At 48.3% G+C, this 21,338-nt stretch overlaps 1 protein-coding gene across 2 annotated transcripts in view; it reads left to right on the top strand.

The window, feature by feature from the left end:
- SHANK3 (SH3 and multiple ankyrin repeat domains 3) overlaps positions 1–21,338 on the top strand; it is a 369,667-nt gene that overhangs the window by 158,524 nt on the left and 189,805 nt on the right. The window lies entirely within an intron of this gene.

The following is a 21,338-nucleotide window of genomic DNA, read 5'->3' as shown; positions in this document are numbered from 1 at the left end:
CATCCGCCAACTCCCTCAGCACCCTGGGGCCCATTAACATGTTTTCTTATGGGCCACCCCATCTGGCCCCATGGACTTGTGACAGTCCAGGTGAAGTAGCAGGTCTCAAACTGTTTCAACCTGAATCATGGGGAGTTTATTCAGCTCCCCATCCCAGACTTCCAGGACAGGAGGCTGAGTACGCCGAGGATAACTGGTCTGACTGTTAAAGACAGATGTAAAGAAGGCATTGAGAACCTCAGCCTTTTCTTTATCCTCAGTAGTCATGTTCCCCACCACATTCGGTAAAGGATGCACTGGATAAAACAGTGCTTGCCAGGAAAAGATAATTCAGTGAAGCTAGACTTCAGAGTGCTGAGCAGTACTTGAAATGAAAGAAAACAAAACAGTGCATATTTGAGCATTACCATTAGCTAATGTAACTACATAAAGCTGGCTGAACAGGGCCAGATTAAAGGTCCATTTAGCCCAATATCCTGTGGCTAATAGCTAATGCCTTGAAAAATAAGAACAGGGACCTATAATTCTACAAAGTACTCTTTGTTTCTAACTATATGGCTTATGGCCTCCTTGAGCCAGGCTTGGTATCTTTTGTATTTGATGGCTCTCAGTGGAGAGTTTTTTCCCTAGAGTTTTGTCTGTTGCTTTTCAGTGCTATGCAAACTTTCCTTTCCACAACATCAAGCAGGGGAGAGGTTTGCAGCTTCCTTATCCATATGTGAAAAAGTGACTCTTTGTCTCTGTGTGGCCTGACCCTCTCCCCACTCAATTTTTGCCATCCAGTTCCTGTACTGGGGGAGTCCGTGAGAAGCAGATCTCTATTGACCTTCTCAATCCCACCGCTGGTGTCAGAGATCTCTGCCATGTCCTCCAGTGTTCTCCTTCCAGACTGAGGATGCTTTACTGTGGAGTCATTCCCTGTGCAGAAGCCACTGTAGACCTTCACTCACTCCAGTCTCCAGTTCCTCAGCCTTTTCCAGATCTGCAAAAGAACTTGCCTCTTTGGGAAGCCAGAGACTGGAACTGCATAGAGTATTCACAAAGATGAGTTGACTCTTCCCAGTAATTCATGTTTGTCCATGTGTATGGTACTCTTCATCTTTAAATAGTCTCTCAATTTGGCAAGTAGAGGTAACAGGCTTAATGCTGTGTTATTCCTCCCTCAGAACCTTTTTAAAAAATTGCTGGCCCATTTGCCACCTTCTGATGCTAAAAGAAGATTTGAGCAAAAGGTTATGCACTGCTGTTAGCAGTTCCGCTGTTTCAAACTGAAGTTCCTGGTGATTTCTTGCTACACCTTTACTGATCTGTTTTTCTGTTGTCTTCTGTCAAGACTGAAGCAGATTTTCTGATATGCCACCAGTCAGGAAGAGATTCACTGTGGGGAAGTCACCAATCTCTATCCAATCTCCCAAAAATATAGGTGGCAATTTTCATTTTGTTTGTTGTTTTTTTTTTTTTTTTCCTACTATAGTTTTGTTGTCTCTGAACGTTTCTTTTATACCTCAGTTATCTGTTAGTCTTTTAAGTTCCTGGATGTTTGTGAAAAATGGTTTACTAGTTTTTAGGCTTTCTACACATCATTCTTCCAACTGCATTTTTATGGTTGTTTTTTATTGTTGTTTGTTTGTTTTGTTGTTGTTTTGTTTTGGTTTTGCACTTTAAAGAATGCGTGATCTGTTCTGGTATTGTTGTTTGTTTGTTGTTTTTGTTTTGTTTTGTTTTCTTCTCTCATTTCAATACAACATTCTCTTTTTGACTGTCATTTCTTACTTATTGTAACTATACCTACACTTCTATTCTTTAGTCTTGCTGGCTTTCTTTAGGTCTTTCCAAAGTCCGTCGTGGCAGTATGTGTCTGAATATCACATAAGTTGTCTTGAAGTAGTTTCTAGGACAACAACAAAGGCTTTACTTTTAACTGTCCATTTTAGTTTCTTATTACCAAAACTAATTTTTCTGAATTATGAAGTCCCTAGGTTTTAAACTGAACACAGTGGTTGTTGATTTATTGTCTTCCATTGCTTGTGCAAGATTATGAACCTACACATACAAGGGTCACTGTTAAATAATGTCTCCTCATTAACAAGATTATGAGCTATGACACTTGCTGGTCACTGTGAGGTCAGGAATGCATTTCCCTGTGGTGGATTCTGTGCCTGGCAGCTCTTCTGGCCATGCCTGGACATGGTATTTGTCAGCTTGTGCAGAATTAACTGCTGTATCTCATGCCAATGGAGTCTGCTGAGCCCTCTGATTTTCTTCGGCAGGTTACTGTCAGCATCACCATCCTGCCTGGTTGGCTAGAAGCATACCCCTAACCACAAGCAGGTCCCGCTGGAGCATCAGCCCATGGCGAGTCTATATTCTCTGCTGGCACTCACCTCATTAATCTGATTTAGCTCTAAGCCTTCTTTGCAATGCAGCACCCCTCCCCTACCAGTGCCTGCTCTGTGTTCCCTGAATGCTCTGTCTTTCTTAAATGCTTTCCCACTGTGTCTTTCTTCCATTGAGTTTCCAGTACCCACTGTAGCAATATTTTTATTAAAACTAGGTGTTCTGGTCCTCTTATCTTACTTCTTCGACTTCTAGCTTCTGTACAGAAGAACATTAGCATTAGTTTGGGGCTTCTATTTTCCAGTTCTGTTTGTACAACTGTTCTTTGTGGTTTTATATCTGACTTCTGCCAGCTTCTGTCCTATCTCTTTATGGCTTCACCCCTACATCATGAATCATGCCCAAGCAGGTGCTTTTCTGCACATGCCATCTTTCCTCCCTCTAAAGGCTCTACTGTAACCTTGTTATGTTAAATCCCATCAGCCTGCTTCCACTCTGGTTTAGAAACAGTATGCCCCTCCTTCACAGGTATCCTATTTTCTGCATTTTCCCCAGTATTCAATCACTATGCATCCTTCTTTATTACACCATGTTCTCAGCTGTGCAGTGGAATTTTACATCCCCACTCCTCTATCTGGCTTCTGCATTGCACTCGGGGTTATTCAGAAAACATTAACATGTAAGTCTTGGTCATTGGCTCCCAGAAAGTTGCCTCCCGCAGCTCTCTCCCGCTCCTCCCATGTCACTGACCCATGCATCTCAAACATGAGATCCTCCCCAGAATTTTGAAGGGTCTGCACATAAAGTCTACCATCTTACCACACAGGACATTAGTCACCATGAAGTCTGCTTGTGTTTCATCAACCTGTTCATCTGTGTGCTTGGTAATCAGATCAACCTGTAGTCTGCCTTGTCTGGTGGCATTTTTCCCTTCTCAAGCTTCATGCTTTTCTGCCATGAGACTTTGCCCTTCTTCAGCAGCACCAACACTGAAGTCAAAGGGGAGAGGGCTCCACACAGTGGGACATCAGCTCATCTCCCCCTAGCTTACAGAAGAGGAGGCTGAGGGGAGGCCTCACGGTGGCCTGCAGCTCTCTCAGGAGGGGAGCGGAGGGGCAGGCGCTGAGCTCTGCTCTCTGGGGACAGCGACAGGACCCGAGGGAACGGCATGGCGCTAGGACAGGGGAGGGTCAGGCTGGGGGTTAGGGAAAGGTTCTGCACTTAGAAGGTGGTTGAGCACTGGGACAGGCTCCCCAGGGCAGTGGTCATGTCACTGAGCCTGCCGGAGCTCATAAAGCACTTGGGCAACACTCTCAGACATATGGCTTAATTTTTGGGTGGTTCTGTGTGTAGCCAGGAGTTAAACTTGATGATCCTTGTGGGTCTCTTTCAACACAGGATATTCTAGGATTCCATTCTATGATTCTATAGCTGTGGCTGGACTCCACCCTGCCTGATCTACTTACTGATTCAGTGATTGGCCTTAACTGCTTACTCAGTATCTTAGATCTCTGAATGGTTTCACTTTATTCAGTTGTCACGTTGTCTTTGCATTTTGCAAACTTACATGCTTATATCCGGTGCCTTTCACACTTCCAAAGCTACAAATCATGTGCACAGCTTGTCATAAGTGATCCTTATGGTATAAGTTTTGGGGTTAGACTTTCTGGGCTCAGAGATATTAAGAGCAGTTGTACAGTGCTCCATAACAAACTCACTCTGTGTGACTTGAACAGCTCAAAATCAAGATGCTCGTCTGCAAGACGAAGTTAGTGCTAAATAAGCTGAGGAGTGAATTTACAGCACAGAAGCCAGTTTGCACCCTGTGCAGATGCTCTTCTTTGAGAGCTGTGCAGGGCTCCTGACACCCAGTCTGCCTGGCAGCCGTCTGCGTGGGGAGCGAGTGTACCGCAGTTCATATTTACGCTTACTGTAATTCTGCACAGATAAAACCTTTGGAGTGCTCTTTGACTGTAGCAGAGTCGGAAACAGCTACAATTATTTTGGTAAATAAAATGGTCAGGGAACAGCTACTGACTGTTTTGTTAGTATCATAGAATCATTGAATGGTTTGGATTGGAAAGGACATGTCTTTCTGAAGTGTAGTATCAGTTTTGTGAATCTTCACGTGCTGATGTGGTGGCCGCTAGACCTTTTGATACCTTCTGGGAAGGAAACCCCATTCTGAACTGTATTTAGGTCTTTACTGAATATGTTCTTCCATCTTCTCTTGGTCCATGCCCTTGCAATGTCCTCTTAAACTGACTTGAGTGTGCCTGGACCGTGACATCTAACTCGTGGGAAAGAACTTAATCTCCCACTATTGTGCTATGTGATACTTCTCAAGCTGCATGCCTAAGCTGAGGAAATGCATGAGATGGTCCTTATTCTGTTGTTTAACTCTCAGCTGGTATCTCACATTCAAGCACCTTCTCTTAGTGGGACATCCTACTCTGGCTTCTTAAACCATCCCATCCTTCTCTCTTGAGCCCTGCCCTGTGGAATTCCTACCCAATGACAAAATGTAGTAACTGTGATGCTGAAGGCTTGATTTCAGCTTAGTAGAACTATTTTTACTGTCATTTTAATGAGTATACAGTTTATAGGTAATTAATTTCTTGGGCACTGGCAGTGGGCTCTACCAGGACTGCGAGATGTGGTCTCAGCCTCATGGCAATCGGCCTGTCCAGGATCCCAAATGGTCCCATTGGTGCCTATACTGCTGTCGCCGTGGCCCTGAGCAGTGTGGTGGGGTGGCTCCTAACACACCCCAGCCTGTTCTCAGCCTTGTACTGTGTGGACATGGCTTCAACGTCTGCCCTGCCACTGTTGGGGGCTACCCGGCTTTGTTCACCTTCCATGTTTTAGTGGAATATTTTAAGGTTATGAGACAAACATGCCAGCCTGCTTAAAGAGTAGTTTCTATTCAAAGAAGCAACCCCTCTAAGGACTGGGAAATTACTTCGATGAGTGATTGCAGTACAGTCAGACTTAAGTAAGTGCTTTAAATATGCTGTGCCTGTTCTTTGCTGTTCAAATGCTAAGGCTAGTAACAAGCACTGCATGCTTATGCAAAGTTGGTCTAACTTTCAGCAAAACTGAAGCAACTATAACATAAAATAAACCAAATGTGACTTTATTATTCCCCTAGAATGATGTATAGAGAAATTACGTATTAAGGAAAAAAATGTGCAAGTGTTAGAAGTTATTAACAAAAGGATCATAATCCTCTGTAGACCAGAAAGACCACTGCAGAGTGAAAAAAAGTCCATGTATTGTATATAGTTTATTCATAGAATCACAGAGTGGTTGAGGTTGGAAGGGACCTCTGGAGATCATCTTATCTAACCCCCTGCTCAAGCAGGGACATCTAGAACAGGTTGCCCACGACCATGTCCAGATGGCTTTTGAAGATGGCCAAGGAGGTTCTGTTCTTCCAGGGCTGGTGGGATGAGGAATAAAGAAAGCCGCCTCTGACCCCAAAAGTGTACAATTAAGAGTTAAAATGAGCAAGAAACAGGTAAATACACCTGGGTGGCTCTAAGACACTAGGGCTGAGCAGGACTGCAGCCTCACAGTCAGCACAGCCAAAGGGCACCCATGAAAGCAGGGGAGGCAGTGGGCTGCTATGGACAGGGAGAGTCCAGGGTGGGGGTGAGACAGGAGAGGCAGGGGAAGTGAGAAAAGGTTCCCTGTAGCAGCATCCAAGGAGATGCAAGGTGACCAACAGCAAGTTTGTTTAGGCTAATAAAGGGATATTGCAGGAAGTGGAGGGGGCTGTTAGAAGAGTGGGTGGGAGATTTAGCGTTAGAAAAAAGGCTATTATTCAGATTTGTTGTCCTAGATCAAAGATGCATCATTTTAATCAAAAGAGGTCATTGCTGTGTTTACTATGTATTCCCAAACAGTCATCCCTCTGTTTTTCTTGGGGTGACACTTGCATGTTCACTGTCCCAGGTTGTGATTTGCATTATTTGAGGATGAAACACGTTATATAGTCTGCACTGACAGTCTGAGCACTTCTATTCAATCCCATGTTCGCAGAGCAGGGCAGCAAATAGGCCACAACACCCCCTGTCCTATGCACACACAGTGCAGGGACCTATTCAGGCTGATCCCTCTCAGGTTCATCTTGTCAGTAACTTTGTTGGAGATCAGCTGGCCAAGATTAGTGGCGGAAACTTCAGGTTGTTATTTACTGCACAGCAGGTACTTCTCTGGACACTGACAAGGGAAAACCCAGAGGGTCCTGTTTCCAGCGGGTCTATTTCCAGTGCCAGTGGTCCTGTTTCCACCTGCTGCAGCTCTCATTGTTGGCAAACCTTGACTTTGCATCATCTTGCCAGAAGCTGGAGACAAAACCGATCCTGAAAACATTTGGAGCACCAGGTGACCACAGTGGCCCAGGCTGAAGCCAGGTCTCACGTGAAGGTCACCCTGCACCCGTATTGACGGATGCCTCCTGCCTGACCACCACATCTGCAAGAACTGTCTGCTTAGACTGCTTGGATCCTGAATTAGACTGGGTGGTGGCACAGTATTTCTGGCAACAGGGTAGACAATATGCCCCTTCCCAGGTGCCTGTCTGCTAGAGGCGTCATAACAAGCCAGTCTGCCTATGCATATGACTCACTCATGCTCCCTTTTTTAAGAAATACAGATGCGGAGTAAATGGGAATCAATTACACTTCCTACACAAAGAATCCCCTTAATTTGGCATCTGACACAGACACATCCTTCCTTCCAAGGGAATAAAATTGAAAATTAATTAGAGTCCCAGGGAAACTTCCGTTATGAGTACTCCTCAGCAGTGACTCCCTAGACCACATCACACACACTCAGGTCCCTGCAATACCAGCACCAAGTGCCTGCTGATGCCAGGCGGATCCTCTTGGGCAGCCCAGGACCCTAGCAGGCAGTCCCTGTGTATGGAGCTGCTGCTGCCACATTCCCTTTCTACTGAGGGAAAGACCTGCTTTATCCCAGTGCCTTGCAGCCGCTGCAATAAAATGAGAGGTTTACCTGAACAGCAGACCCAGGAGCGTGGCTTCCTTCATTAGTGCTTAGACACACCAGTCCCAAATATTACATACAACAGCATCTCTGCGCTTGTATGTTTGAGAACCAAGAAGAGAGGCTGATTTCACTGCTGGGTATGAAGAACTTGTGACTCAAGGGGCTGGGATGTTCACTGCAAGCTTCACCCTCTTGCTGCATGTCTCAGGCAGAGGCAGTGACCAGGGACAGAGCAAGGTGTACAAGTGGTGACAGACTGACTCTCTGACCTGAGGGTGTCTGAAAACAGATCTATTTGTAACTTAGAATACAGCAAAATGCCTGAAAACCTGCTTTGGGGCTGAAACACACAGTGAGCTGGATGCATGTCCAGCTGAGGAGTACATGTCCTCTAACTTCTCTTAGGAAAGGAAAAGGAAAAGGAAAAGGAAGAGGAAGAGGAAGAGGAAGAGGAAGAGGAAGAGGAAAAGAAAGATTTGAATATAACAAGCAAGGCAGCAGTTGTTTCTACAACCCTTTTATCGTTACAGAATCACAGAATCACAGAATTTCTAGGTTGGAAGAGACCTCAAGATCATCGAGTCCAACCTCTACCTAACGCTAACAGTCCCCACTAAACCATATCCCTAAGCTCTACGTCTAAACGTCTTTTAAAGACTTCCAGAGATGGTGACTCCACCACTTCCCTGGGCAGCCTGTTCCAGTGTCTAACAACCTAACAACCCTTTCGGTAAAGAAGTTCTTCCTAACATCTAACCTAAAACTCCCCTGGCGCAACTTTAGCCCATTCCCCCTCGTCCTGTCACCAGGCACGTGGGAGAACAGGCCAACCCCCACCTCGCTACAGCCTCCTTTGAGGTACCCATAGAGAGCGATAAGGTCGCCCCTGAGCCTCCTCTTCTCCAGGCTGAACAAGCCCAGCTCCCTCAGCCGCTCCTCATAGGACTTGTTCTCCAGGCCCCTCACCAGCTTCGTCGCCCTTCTCTGGACTCGCTCAAGCACCTCGATGTCCTTCTTGTAGCGAGGGGCCCAAAACTGAACACAGTACTCGAGGTGTGGTCTCACCAGAGCTGAGTACAGGGGGACGATCACCTCCCTAGACCTGCTGGCCACACTGCTTCTGATACAAGCCAGGATGCCGTTGGCCTTCCTGGCCACCTGAGCACACTGCTGGCTCGTATTCAGCCGACTATCCATCATCACACCCAGGTCCTTCTCTGCCTGGCAGCTTTCCAACCATTCCTCTCCCAGCCTGTAGCTCTGCTTGGGGTTATTGTGGCCCAGGTGCAGGATCCGGCACTTGGCCTTGTTAAACTTCATGCAGTTGACCTCAGCCCATCGGTCCAGCCTATCCAGATCCTCCTGCAGAGCCTTCCTACCCTCGAGCAGATCGATGCATGCGCATAGCTTGGTGTCATCTGCAAACTTACTGAGGGTGGATTCCAGAGATGTATGCTGATAGCTCCCAGCAGCTGCAGACATGGTCTCATGGTCTCAGTGGCCCCAACACCGCTGTTTTGGGCTGTGTCTCTAGCAAATCCATCCCTCCTCATGGGAGGTGCAGCATGCCATGGAGAAACATTCATGGCACCATAACTTCAAGTAAAGAAATGCTTCAGGACTGAGTGTTTTACAGTATTATGGAAGAAAAAAACATAAATATTTCCAACTTGGTGGTCCTCTGACCACCAAATCTCTTTCCTTTGGGTTATCTTTGGACAATGTCATTGCTTTGGGCAATGACAGTTTTAGTGAAACATCAATTGCTAACAAAATCTAGATCCGAGTGATATACAAACCACAGGGAGATGGCTGCATCCATGCCATGCTGGAGTTCCTCTGGAGGCTGTCTCGGGCTGAAGCTCCAAGAGCTTGGTTTTCATGTCACTAAAACGAGTGGTGCAGACCAGCCAAGAGAGGAGACTATGCACTTTTCTGCCAAGAGAATGGGAACTTTGTGCAAAGATGCTGCCTGCTTTGCAGCTGAGATGTGTTCCCATGTCCTCTCACACCAAAGGCTTCCTGTGAGGTTTAGGTCAGGAGATGGTGCAGCTGCTGTGTGCCTGGCCTCGCACTGCACCAAGTGACAGCTGCATCTCTTCCCTCTGGTGGTATTCTGAACTACAGTTTAGCGGTATGGGGTATGCTTCTGTGTAAGTTCCCTTTCTTTGGCCTTATTTTAATACTTTAATAGTTCCAAGCAGTTCCAGTAACTTCTGGACCTGAGTGGAAGTCTCCGGGATGAGTATGAGCGTTGTTCTGGTGGTCCAGGAGAAAGCAAGCTCAGCCATCTCAGTTTTGGAAGACTGTTGGTCTTTCTCACCCAGGATGTCAGCAGGTCTTAGCTTGCACTTCTCCCAGTTCCCCAGTGTTTTGGTTCATCCAGGTATGGGTGATGGTGCCCCTGTTGCCTGGTCCTCAGGCAGATCATAGAAAACATACTGGTTGGATGTTGTCAAAGTCTCAGCTCATTCTCCTTGTTCTGGATGCCTGTACCATCTAAATAGACTTCCTAAGGTAATTTTAGTAAAGGCAGGTGTCAAGCTGTAAGTTGCAGAGTCAGCACTTCTTTACCAGTTGCACTGGGATAGCCAGATTATGCCAGTCACGGTGTCATGGTGCTCTGTAGAGCTGCCTTGGCAGCCAGGGAAGGGCTTTCTAGGAAATGTCCTTCTAGACCTTTGAAGTCTTCTCATTGTCTGTCCAGGTACAGGGAGGTGGTGACGAGAACATCTGTTTATGAAGAACAGAATTCATAGCTAAGAATCATTTGCACATGGTGGATGCTGAGGGCCATGCTTAGGGCACTGGGTTTTCACTGGAACACACGTAAGGACTTTACAACCAAAGTGTTAAAGCTTTCTGAGTCATAGGCTGTACAAATGATTTCCTTCTTTATGAAGGAAATGTACCTCCTGCCTTCAGCATGGTATGGGTTCCTCCATTCCTAGGAGCTGCAAATCTTTGGGGTTGAAAAGTTCATAGCATCTAAAGTAGGTAGGGACAAATCATCAAATCGTAGAATGACCTGGGTTGGAAGGGATCTCAAGGATCATCTAGTGGGATGCCACCCACTAGATCAGGTTGCTCAAAGCCCCATCCAGCCTGGCCTTGAACACCTCCAGGGATGGGGCATCCACAATCTCTCTGGGCAACCTGTTCCAGTGCCTCACCATCCTCTGAGTCGATCATGTCCTGATCAATCATCTCCTTTCACTCCTGGGTGGCACTGACCAGAAGATACTGCTGAAATGATTCATATTTTTCTTTTCTTACTAAAGTAAAATTTTTGAAGTATTTATCTTGAACATCAGCAGATTGTGAGGATTCACCTGAATCTTTGCCTCCAGACTCCAGTGGGGTGTGGGGTTTGATAATCCTTTTGCATCTCTCTTCAGTTACTGTCTACTGTAAACTTGTCATGAATCTTTAGCAAAACTAGGCTTTCTCTCACCTTTGTAAAGAGTATCTGACAGAGCGAGGTGCATGCTAATTCACTGCAGTTGTCTGTTCCTGCATTTGCTCGACTTATCAGACAAGTTGTCCAAATTCCTGAGGACTGTGATCTTGCAGGATAGGCAAGATTAAAGGCATAGTTTTCAGAAATACCGTTATATCCTCTTTGCAAACTGATAAAGCTATATCTTGTCTTTTCAATGGGGCTTTTTAAGATCTGATGGAGCAACCCAGTAATATAAAACACCCTGGGCTGTCAGGGTGGAGAGGTACAAATCCCACTACCACTGTGGATGTTTTACTGGCTGGGATGCACACAGAGTATTTTAAAGAGTGAATCAGTATCTTTGATTATATGAGGGGAGATGAAACCTTTTAATTAATTGTCTCTCTAGGGTTTCTAGTTCCTCTCCATCTTCTCCAGGCATGTCTGTAAGGCTGTGACTACAGCCAGGCAGAGGTGTTTCTACTTCAAGGGATGTAGTTCTACATCCAGACTAATAATTGCAGTAAAGCGTAGGTCACTGCCCAGCAAGGAGGGTGCCTGCAGGACCTCTCTCAGCTGTCACTTTGGCAAGCTCCTGCAGCCATTTGCCATGTGCCCTTGGCAGTAGAGTCTCAGCCCAGGTTTCTGAAGCATTTTGTAGATCATGGTTTCCAGTGCTTCTTGGCCAAACGCTCATCTTCTGAGGATTTTCTTGTTTGGTTGTTGGCTGACTCTTGCACCACATTGTCCTGCACTGTGTTTCCCTCATACAGTGCAGCACTGTGCACAGTCCTAAATCCACTGCTGCAGAAGGAACCACCTACTGAACCCCCACTGCTCCTGGAAGATGTCAGGATCTGACCCAAAGGCTCCTCAGCGTTAAAATGTTGCTCAGGCCTCGGTGCTAATTAGCAGAGCACTGGTCTCACAGCTGCCCGAGGAGAAGCAGGAAAGGCAAGTGACTCCTGTTCTCCCATTGCCTGCCTTTTCCCAAACAGTGTGAATCCGCCACTAATTGGCTCTGGTTAGCAGGTGATTATGTTATTCTCATTTAGTTGTGCAGAGATGATCTAAGACCAGAAGTTTCTCAGCAGATTGAACTGCAAGCTAAATGAGCAGTGCTCTAGGAACTGAAAGGAATAAAAACATTTTGTGTGAGAGCATTAGCAGCCAGCCATGGAATATCGGCCAGAAGTCTGCCTTGTTACCTGGCTCAGGGGATGTGTGGGGGGAGAGAAGGTGTAGTTCTGCTCCGCTTCTGTGGTTGGAGGAAGCCTCTGTGGTGAGCACAAAGCTCTCCAAGTAGGAAACTGCCTCCTGAATTTTGAACAGAATATGCGTCTTTCAGTATTTCAGGGATAACCCAGGTAATACCCTAGGCAGAGTGTCTCTGAAGATTTCATCCATTAATGACTTCACGATTGCTCCCAAAATAGCTAACTGACAGCCAAGGGAAATTTTCCTTGACCACAAATATATGCTGGGGGCCACCCAGATGGAAAGCAACTTGTAAGAAAAGGACCCGGGGTCCTGGTGGACACCAGGTTGACCATGAGCTGGCAGGTGGAGGGAGGTGATCCTTCCCCTCTTTTCAGCATTGGTGTGGCCACCCCTGGAGTATGGTGTCCAGTGCTGGGCTCCTTGGTACGAGAGATGTGGACATACTGGAGAGAGTCCATCGCAGTACCACGATGATGATGTAGGGACTGGAGCACCCCTCCTATGAGGAGAGGCTGAGAGAGCTGAGACTGTTCAGCCTGGAGAAGAGGAGGCTGAGGGGTATCTCATCCATGTACGTAAATACCTGAAGGGAGATAATAAATACCTGAAGGGAGATACAGAGAGGATGGAGCCAGGCTCTTGCCAGTGGTTCACAGTGCTGGGACAAGAGGCAGTGGGCACAAACTGGAGCACAGGAGGCTCCCTCTGAACATGAGGAAACACTTCATAACTGTGTTGGGTGTTGGAGCACTGGCACAGGTTGCCCAGGGAGGTTGTGGAGTCTCCCTCCTTGGAAAACTTCAAAAGCTGCTTAGACACAGTCCTGGGAAACTTTCTCTAGGTGTCCCTGAGCTACTACTGCGTGAGTAGGGGGGTTGGACAAGTTGACCCTCAGAGGTCCCTTCCAACCTCAGTCTACAATTCAGTGATTGACATATGAATCTTATCACCATATATAATGCTTTTCTCTAAGATGGTCTTATTCCCAGACTTTGAGATCCTGTTTTCTGGGGAAGTCTTTGATTCTTTAATTGTCTTACAACTCTGGGTACTGCAGGAGACCTAGGAAAAAAGAGTCCCTCAAAACATTTCCAACTCTTTCTATGACAGACAAGCCCTGAAAGTGAGTTGCTCTCAATGATCCTTATGGGTCCCTTCCAACTTGGGATATTCTATGATTCTATGAAAGTGTCTTAGCATACACCAGAATAGGGAGAAAAGCTGGTACCCTCCTGTGTTCCCTTGGTGTGAACACATGCATGTGATACGGTAGCACAGAACTCATATGCTCACTGTCTCACATGGCTTTGAGCACTTCTCTTTCTTTTCCCCAGTGAGTCTACCAATCTGCCAGGTAGGACAGATAGGAACAGTGCCATGTGGTTTTCTCCTGCCCAAGCTCTTCATCTTTTTAAAGATTAATTAAATACCCATTGAAACCAGAGAGGGTGTGAGTGGGTGGGAGTTATACCTGTGGGTTCAGGCACCCTCAATGGGCTGGTAAAGTGGGGCCAGCTTGGTCCTCACTGGGTCCACCTCCCCACACGGTGCTGCAGACATCAGCTGAGACTTCACCAGGAGGTGAGCAATGTGAGTTCACGTCTCCTGAAGCCTTTACAAACTGGACTCACCAAACTGGACTACAAAGTTGGCTCTCCTGTATCCTATTGAGTGGATGCTCCTGTTAGTTGGTCTTAGCTGTAAGAGCTGACCTTTTTTACACTGTCCGTTCTTCTAGGAAAGCTCTGAATCACCATTGTTTCTTTGAAAGTACCACTTCAGGAGAGAAGTTCAAAGTTCAGCATCTGAAGTAGGATATAGATTTACTCTCTGCAGCTTAGAGTAAAACATATCCCTCCCTTAAATGGAGAGTGTGTCCAGGTTCAGCTGTCCAATCAGAAGTTTTTGTTAGATGGTGTGGGTGGACATCCACTCATTGTGGCATTTCCAGAAATTGCTTAATTTCCTTGTTCTCCCCAGGTGTGGTGCTGGGGCAGCATGGGTCCCTGGCTCTGCATTTCCTCAGGCAGTTCTGAAGCAGCAAAGTCATATTTGTAAAGCTAAAGATCCTTGATTTCTGCTTATGATAAGGAAAAATTGTTAGGACTTATATAATGGTCCTGGGAGTTCGAACCATTTCCAGAATCTGTTGTGACCAAAATCAATATCCCATCCAAAGAGTTGTTTGTTTGCTGCAAAAGACAGAGCAGGCAAGAACAACTTGGTGACCTCCTTGGTGATTGCATTTTTTGATACACAAAATCTAGTAGGCATCATCATTGTCTGAAGTTAGCTTCTTTCTCAGAGACTCCCTGGGAGACAATAGGTACTGAATGGAATAAAGGGAGACCAAGATAGCAAATTCTGTTTCCTTGTGCATTTTTCTGCTAATGCACCCTGGCTAGCTTGGACTGCTTGGATCGATTCCCTGCCCTTATCCTCTGTGCTGGTGGCACATGTACCACCCGCCCAGCCAGCAGGAAGCAGTACGTGGCTCTGGGATGCTGCTGGGGATCCTGAGTACTGATTTGAATGCTGGCAGCTGTTCTTGGCACATCTAGAAACGGTGGTGGAGCAAAACCTGCACTCACTGACACTCCATGTGTGCCCCACTCTCCAGGGTGCTCTGGCTTAGGAGATCCAGATCCAGGTTTTACAAGCAATGAACCTGATATTTTCTTGCTGGAGATGAAATTCAACAAAGGCAACTGCAGAGTCCTGCACCTAGGGAGGAATAACCCCATGCACCAGTGTAGGTTAGGAGCTGACCTGCTGGAAAGCAGCCCTGTGGAGAAGGACCTGGGAGTTCTGGTGGGCAGCAGGTTTACCATGAGCCAGCACTGTGTCCTTGTGGCCAAGAAGGCCAGTGGTATCCTGGGGTGTATTAGGAAGAGTGTTGCCAGCAGGTCGAGGGAGGTGATCCTGCCCCTCTTCTCAGCCCTAGTGAGGCCTCACCTGGAGTAGTGTGTCCAGTTCTGGGCTCCCCAGTACAAGAGGGACATGGAGTTCCTGGAGTGAGCCCAGCAGAGGGCTGTGAAGATGATGAGGGGACTGGAGCACCTCTCATATGAGGAGAGGCTGAGAGAGCTGGGTCTGTTTAGCGTGGAGAAGAGAAAACTGAGAGGGAATATTATCAATGTGTACAAATATCTGAAGGGAGGGTGACAAAAGGATAGGGCTGGACTCTTTTTAGTGGTACCCAGTGACAGGACAAAAGGCAGCAGGCACAAACTGAAACATGGGAAGTTCTGGCTGAGTATGAGAAAACATTCTTTACTGTAAGGGTGACAGAGCACTGGAACAGGTTGCCCAGAGTCTCCTTCTTTGGAGATATTCAAAACCCACCCAGATGAGATCCTGTGCAACACATGCGAGGTGACCCTGCTTGGCAGTGGGGTTGGACCAGAGGATCTCCAGAGATCCCTTCCAACTTCAACCATTCTCTGTGTGATTCTGTGTGTGTGAAATCATTTCCATCAGAACCAGTTTATTTCTGTATCTGTCAGCCACACTTAGAGTAACAATTTGAAACTCCAGAACAGCAAAAGCATTTCTTCCAAAGGACAGAAGAGCAAAAGCGTTTCTCCTTGAGGAGGCTGAGGGGAGACCTTACTGCGGCCTACAGCTTCCTCACCAGGGGGAGTAGAGGGGCAGGCGCTGATCTGTTCTCTTCAGTCACCAGTGACAGGACCCAAGGGAATTGTGTCACGCTGCGGCAGGGGAGGTTTAGGCTGGATATCAGGAAGAGGTTCTTCATTGAGAGGGTTGTTGCACACTGGAACAGGCTCTCCAGGGAAGTATTCACAGCACCAAGCCTGTTGGAGTTTAGGAAGCATTTGGACTGTGCACTTAGTCACATGGTCTGAATTTTTGGGTAGACGTGTGTGGTGCTAGGAGTTGGACTCGATGATCCTTGTGGGTCCCTTCCAACTTGAGATATTCTACGATTCTATGCTTCTGTGACACACAGCAAGTGCCATAATCGAGACAGAGTGTTTGGTTGTCACTCAGATGCTTTCTGAAAGTACCAGGTTATAAGGACTTGGAGTTTATGATACTGCTTGTGTGATGGCAAAATCTTTCTTCTACCCATAAGTCATAAAGTACAACTCACAAATGAGGTCACTAGCCACGTTACTAAACAGTGCTGAAGGACCCGTGGCACGGCATGTGCTTGTATGATCCTTCCCATCACAGCTTTGGCCATAGATGGCTCCAAAAAGGTTTGTACAAAGAAATTGTCTGCAGGTACCTAGTCAGTGCTGAGCTGTATGTGTGAGAACACACAAATGTTCTCAGAGTATCATAGGCTTGAGGACGAGTGGCTTGAAAGCTACCTGGCAGAAAGGAACCTGGAGGTGCTGGTCGACAGCTGGCTGAAGGGGAGACAGCCATGTGCCCAGGTGGCCAAAAAGGCCAGTGCCATCCTGGCCTGTATCAAAGGTGGTGTTGCCAGCAGGACTAGGGAGGGAAGTGATTGTCCCTCTGTGCTCAGCACAGGCAAGACTGTATCTCAAGTACTGTGTTCAGTTTTGGGCCCCTCACTGCAAGAAAGTTACTCATTTTCTGGAACATGCTCAAAGAAGAGCAATAAGAGTGACGAAGGAACTGGAAAAGAAGACGCATGAGGAGTGGCTGATGGAACTGCGGCAGCTGAGTCTAGAGTAAAGGTGGCTGAGGAGAAACCTCATGGCTCTGTACAACTACCTGAAAGGTTGCAGCAGGCAGGGTGTTGGTCTCTTTTTTTCAGGTAATAAGTGGTAGGATGGGACGAAACAGTCTCAAGTTGCACCAGAGAGGTTTAGATTGGATACTGGGAAGAATTTCTTCATGGAAAGGGTGGTTAAGCATTGGAACAGGCTGCCCAGAGAAGTGATGGAGTCTCCTAAGTGGTGGTACTGAGGAGACGTGTGGATGTGGCACTTAAGGACATGGTTTGTCGGTGGACTTGTTAGTGTTAGGTGGATGATTGGACTTCATGATGTTAAGGATCTTTTCCAACCTAAACGATTCTGTGATTCTATGATTCAGAGCAAGGGGAGTAGTTTACAAAGCCTTTCTGTCATGCTCGAAGTAAAAGAACTCCAATGCCAGAGGCAACTCATTAAACAAACAAACAAACAAGAAACAGTCACACAGTTACTAGGAAGGGCTAACAGATTAAGCTGCCAAATACATTTTGTTCCTGCAGGGTTCATTTATAGTATGTTTTAAAAGACTTAGGAAGCTCCCCCATGCAAAAAACCTTTCTGTATCCTAAAGCAACAAAACAAAATCTGACATTCGCTCTCAACAGGGAAGAAATTCAGGATCTGTAATAGATATTTTCTTGATAATGTGCAAGGCACCTTAGTATTTTCACTGCCTCCCAGAGATATACAGAAATGTGGCAAGACAAACCTTAAGTTATTCCCACAGCTCTGGCATAGCCGCCTTGGCTTGGGTCTGCCACATCCCCCGTCCTGCCGTCACAGCTCATGCTGTGACAGCAAAAGCTGCAGCGTGTGTAAACCACTGGCTGTGCTCTCCAAAAACCAGCGTGCTTCCGCCTCCCATCTCACGTGCTCTACCAGGATGGGGGCAGGAAGTCTCCAGAGAAGGAGTGCCGTTTAAACCTAAAATGAGAATCCTTCAGCCAGAACTCACCAGACAAAAAAGTGATTCTCTGATGATCGGCCCCTTGAGAGTGCATGCAGAGTGAAGCAGCTGTCCATGGTATTTGGGACTGCTTGATGTGTTTGAAGTAATTGTGGTGAGTATTATGGTCTGTTAATTTAATTCACTGGTGGTGGTTGGAATGTGCCACCAGCCTACGGAAGGGAAATCCGTGTCTTCCCTCAGAAATGCCTGTGTCTTCTTAAGGGGATTATTCTCTCTCATGAGGAAGAACTTCCATACCCAGACCCAACACTGGCTTCTGATGGAGGCACCCTGTCGGATGCTTAGGTCTTCATCACTTTATCCAGACACAATTGAGTCTGAACACTTTATGGCTAAAATATCTGTAAGAGGTGTGAGACAAGGAGTCACACATCAAATCCATCTCAGATATCTATTTTCAACAGATAGAGCAACTGTGAGACCTCATTCATTTGATACAAAGGTGTGTGTCATCAGGTTTTCTTGCTGATGCGTAGGCTTATAGCAGTGTTTCTTGAGCACCCTTTTATTTGCAGGAAAATCAAAGCCGAGCACCTTGTCTGTGAGCAGGTGTACACATGTGTACGTGTTCCAGGAGGAACGTCATGTGCAGAGCGCTCAGCCTCCTTGAGGCTCTTGGTGAAACATGCAGAGGAAATCCAGTTTCAGTTCAGCAGCTTCCAGAATAGGTTGCTGGTTACAGGGACAGCATATGACAGTAGGAGGAGGAGTCCTCCATCTGCTATTGAAGCTCACTCCAACCAGAAGCTGACAGTCAATGTGCTTCAGCTGTAAGATGCCTACATCTCTAACTTATTTACCCAACGTTGTTCTCTGGTCAGTGCTGTGAAATCTGATTTGCAGTTCATATGGACGAATTTCAGATAAACTGCCAACATAGGGAAAAGCCCTGTAATCACCAAGGGCAGGATATCTGTATGGAAAAAGAAAGAGCAGCCTCTCTGTCAGTGACTACATTTAATTTGAGCTGCCCCCACTTGGCAGCCCCGTGGGGAGCAGTCTACTCTGGCGCTCAGGCGTTTTGGCTGCGATGTCCTTTGTGTCTCGGAGAGGAGGAGGATGTGGGCACTGCGCTCGGTGAAATCACGATTATACACTGGAGACATTAAGAAGCTCCTTAGCTTCTTAATAAACGCTGTCGTGGTAGTGTTTGTTTTATTCATAATATACAAGGCGTCCTGGCTCCAGTTCAGAATTAAGCTATGGATCCAGCAGCGATTAGCTACAGTTTAGCTAGGCAAAGCAAAGCAAGAAACCCGCTCCTTCAGGCCTCGAGGTGCCTTATGGCATAGGGTGATAAAGTAGGTGAAGAAACACATTGTCAATTCATGTGGAAACATGCCAAGAGATTCTCCACACTGGACTGATAGAAAACATAAAACCGATTCTGTGTGTTTTTTCTCACATTTTCCAGTTGGGAATATATATATAGAAATGTTCCTAGAGTAAAGTCTGAACCTGGAGCAGCTGCATGACTGACACAGATCTCTATCAAGTAAGCATTAACATGAAAAAGGATTAAACTAATTAATATTCCTTAATTGAAATTGAGCCTGCCAAAAACCAGACCAAACAAAAATGGTAGTATTCTTTGAAATTATTACAAAACTTGTTATAAATGTATCTTCAATATAATACATGTAGGCTTCTGAGACATTTTGACTTAATAACTTCTTAACGATTTAAAAATGAATGTGCTACAAAATCAATATGGCAGATATGAACTGGATTGCAAGCCACATAATTAATGCTTCCTCAATGCAAGTGCTAAAGAGGAGTCATGGAGAATTTAGGCTGTCATTTTGATCTTCATGGCATTTGTGCAAGGACTGGCTCTTAGTCCAGGGGTGGTATTTGCAAAGAATAACAGCGCTGGTGCTGAGCTGAGAGGTGGGCTGGCTGCAGGGAGTAGTTTGGGGAAGTGACACGGCAGGAGTGGGATCCTGCTTGCAGACTGCCTCGTGAATGTGAGGGTCTGCGTGAGCACCGCTGCAGTCAGTGCAGCTGGAGGGATACGCAGCCGCAGCACGGGAGTGCTGCAGCAATCCCACTGCACTCGGGGCTCTGCTGGCCGCACCAGCAGCCTGGGCGCTTGCACACACACACCTGCGTGCAAAGCCCCCCACGTGAGTGTCTTGTGCTGTGGGCTGGGCACCACCGGGTCAGTGTGAGCATGCAGCACGGTGCAGAGCTGCAGTATCCAACAGCCTCTTTGCATTGAGCAAGTATTTCTGGGAGCTGCCTGCAATACCTACATTTTCTGCATGCTTCTCGTGACTGTTTCTAAAAACACGAAGGAGCCTTTTAGAGATCTGAGCTGGTCTTTAATATCTCTGCATTGACTAAATCATGATACTGGAGTGACATTTAGAAGTATTATAAGGAAAGGGTAGCTATTTATTTCTTATTAAAGTGTTTTCTCCCTCGAGGGACTATAATGCAGCGCAGTACCGAAGCAGTACTTCTGGGCTGAGGCTGGCAGGTGACCCAGCACACATCCCCGGTGTGACAGTGCCTTCTACTGAAGCTTTGCGCCTGGGGACAGCAAGTTTGATGAGAGGGCTTGGGCAGTGTGCTGATGAGCAGGAGGGGAAGCCGTGCCCCTCTTGATCATCAAAAGCCGTGGGACAGCTCTTGCCACTGCAGCGGCCGTTCCCCTCCCCGTCTCCATGCAGCACCGGGCCAGAGGAGGTCCGCAGGTGGAGACCCCGCGGTGGGGCCGTGCCGCTTCCCAATCGACAGCCCCGGCAGGGAGCAGGGCTGCGCTCTGCAGCCTCGGGGGCGCAGCAGGGACGGCTTGGGGCAGCCCCATCTGGGTTATGGAAGGTGGCCCTAAGCCCTGGGAGATGCGGGGAGCTGGGGAGGATGTGTGCTAACGAGCAGGGTCCGCAAGCATCGCACAGGGGCTGCAGGCACTTGGCACGAAGCTGCAGACATGGAGCACGGAGTAAAACATGGGGCATGGGGCTGCACGCTCACACCGGGGCTGCGAGCGTGGGGCACAGGCTGCGGGCACGGGGCGGGGGCTGCGGGCGCGGGGCAGCGAGGGGATCCCCCGAGCAGGGGCCAGCCCCGAGCTCCGCCGCCGGCCCGGCTCAGGTCGGAGGGGGCAGCTCGGGGGCCGCGGGGGCCGCCCCGTGCAGGGAGCGCTGCGACCCCCGGGACCCCCGCTCCAGCCGCCGGACCGGGAGCGGGGCCGCCCCCAGCGCCCCCCGGCACTGCCCCCCCCGGACCCCCGCCGGCTGCCCCCGTCCCCGCTACGCCCCCCGCGCCCCCTCCGGCCCGGGGCGGCGGCGGCCGCCAGGGGGCGGCGCGGAGCGCGGCGGCGGCGGCGGCGGCGGAGGAGGGAGGGAGGGAGCGAGGGAGGGAGGCAGCGGCGGCGGCGGCGGCCGGGGTCGGTGGAGCCGCGGCGCGGCGGGGGCGGCGGCCGGGGGCGGGGGGCGGGAGGCGGCCGGGCCGGCGCCGGCCCCGTCCCCGCCCGCAGGGGGAGGAGCCGCCGGCGGCGGCACCTGCCCCGGGCCATGGTGCGCGCGGCGGCGGCGCGGCGCCGGAGGGAGCGGAGCGCCGCGCGGGGCGGGCGGCGCCGCGCCATGGAGCCGGCGGCGGGCGGCGGCCCCCCAGCCGCAGCCGGTGCCCGCGCCCGGGCGGCGCCGCGGCGGCC

The sequence above is a fragment of the Aythya ferina genome (assembly GCF_964211825.1).
Source record: "Aythya ferina genome assembly, chromosome: 1".
Taxonomy (NCBI): domain Eukaryota; kingdom Metazoa; phylum Chordata; class Aves; order Anseriformes; family Anatidae; genus Aythya; species Aythya ferina.
This window is presented reverse-complemented; position numbering and strand designations above follow the sequence as displayed.